Below are 2,632 nucleotides of genomic sequence, written 5' to 3'. Positions count from 1 at the left end.
AATATAGTTTTCCATTCATCTCCTTCTTTGATGCGTACCAAATTGTATGCTCCTCATAGATCTATTTTTGTATAGATCTTAGCTTGATTCAACTGATTAAGAAGTCCAGATATCAAAGATAGTGGTTACCTATTTTTGATAGTGATTTTGTTGAGTCCTCAATAATCAACACACATCCGCAATGATCCATCTTTTTTCTTCACAAATAAAATTGGAGCTCCTGCTGGAGATTTGGAATGGCGTATGAAGTTCTTGGCCAAATTCTCTTCAATATACTCCTTGAATTTAGTCAACTCTTTTTGAGATAAATTATAGATTGGTCCAAATGGCGGTTGGGCTCATTCTTGAAGGTCAATTGAACAGTCATGGGAACGATGTTCTAGAAGATTATCCGCATTTTTTTTCTCAAATATATCTTGAAAATCTTGATATTGTCTTAGAATGCTACTTCAAGTCTTTTGACCAATAGAAACAAGTGTGGTATAAATGACATAAGGTGATCCTTTTTTTGTAGCATGCAAGAAGGTACTTGCACCTACAAATATAGGTTTAATTATACTAGACTTATGACTTTCTACTTGATTAACTATATTCTTAGTTATACTTTTAGAAAAGTCAAGACTATAAGAAGTCCAATCTATTTTAGGATTACATTTTTTTAGCCATGATAAACTTAAAATGATTGGATTAGAATAAGATCTAATGATATTAAATATTATAAAGCTACTATGACCATTAATTGCTATTTCTATAAGAAAGGTTCTATGAGTAACATCTCTTGAAGACAACGGATGACCATCTATGACTTCTACATGAATAGATTTAGTTCTCTTTACTAAAAATATGCTATGTCTTTTAGCAAATTTTTCATCTAGAAACATGTTGAGACTCCTGAATCTAGTAAGGCAAAGGCTTTGAGATGTTTAGGTCCTAAAATAAGATTTATTGTAAAAGAAAGAGAGGATTCTGAGGAGAGGATAGGACCTTTACTAGGCGTTGTACAAGATTCCAGCTGCATAGTCCCTATTGTAGCTGGATAAATTCATTTTTCGACATGTTATCTCCTTTGATCGCCGTACTCCTTATTTTATGGTTGCGTCACTTCTTTGGGTAATGTTGAGCAGTGTACTTAGGTTCTCCATAATATAAGCACAATCTTTCTTGATGACGATGAGTCTTTTCTTGCTCAATAAGAGGTTTAAAACATACTGCATCAATTTGCATATCCTCTACTTCCGAATGTATGTGTTGAAGAGATATTGGTGTTGCTATTGAATTATAATTACGTTGAGGTCTATTCATATGGTTCTCAAATCAGAATTCAAAAAGGCGATTGTCTTACTTCATAACAAAGTCAATTGCTTGACTCAATGTTTGAAGATCAGATAAGTTGAGCATTAATTTTTTTACCTCATATTGTAATCCATAGGAAAATTGGCTTATAAGTGTAGCATCATCCCACTTGATATCACTTGCAAGTTGTAGAAATTGTGAAGCATACAACGTTATTGATCGATTGCCTTATTACAAAATATAGATCTTATTGGTTGCAATATGAATTGCATCATGTTCTCCATACATGGATCAAAACTTCGCCAAAAAAGCCTCTCGATTACTCAATATTAGATCTTATCATTCAAGAAAAGATGAAAACCATGATAGTGCTCAATTTGAAAGAAGCGTACCAATGAATCTAACTTGCGATCATGGAGTTGGATAGCTTTGGACTTGAAGTTCAATCATAAGTTGCACTTGATTGATAAATCCTCGAAATTTGGATCTGGTGCCATCAAACTTCTCGGGTAGGGCATTTCTTCGTTCTCTAATACTGAAAGGGCATTCCACCATAGGAAAAGAGACATGATTTGGTGCAGATGTTGAAGCTGCTTTAATCATTTTTATATCTTCACTTCTTGCCAATCTTGTTGCTCCTTGTGGTTGTAAATTGAATTGATGCATCGTAAGCATTAACTTCCTCAATTGTTCTTGCATTTGTGTCATTGCACTCTTCATTTCAGCAAGTTTTGCTATGACAACACTTAGAAAAGAGAAGATGTCTAATATCGCTCAAGACAAATAGAAGAGAGGACTTGAGAACAAAGAAAATACTAAGGACAATATCAGTTTAGAAGAGGATAATCCGCAACTTCTAATATGCTTATGTTTTATCAAGAAAAAGGAGTAATCCACTCTTAATCAAGATTAGACAAAGCTTTGATATTGTAAGTATACTCTTCTCAATCTATCAAGAACAAGAATTTGATAAAGACAAATAAAGAAGTGAGACTTCTTTCAAAGAAAGATAACAAAATAGAAATAACTTGATATGTATATTAAGAAAGAAACTGGAATGGCTATTGCCAAAAGACAAGAAAAGTAGAGACCCTTGAAACTAGACTGGAAGCAAGAAAGGAATTGACAAGAGTGAAGAAAGCTTCATTCTTGTCTCTATATATACTATCTAACTAAGGGCTACGTGGCGACATTCTATAGGACCTCCAATATATGTTGACTTTGTAGGAGACATGCCTTGACTTACAAGACAAGTTTTTCTGTATGTGGACCACATAATTAGGTTGGTCTTCAAGATAATAACATGTGTGGTACATGGCCAACTTGTTGACCTTCTTTG

The sequence above is a fragment of the Physcomitrium patens genome, chromosome 5 (genome assembly GCF_059467195.1).
Source record: "Physcomitrium patens ecotype Gransden chromosome 5, ASM5946719v1, whole genome shotgun sequence".
NCBI classification, from domain to species: domain Eukaryota; kingdom Viridiplantae; phylum Streptophyta; class Bryopsida; order Funariales; family Funariaceae; genus Physcomitrium; species Physcomitrium patens.
Note: the sequence above shows the minus strand (reverse complement) of the source record.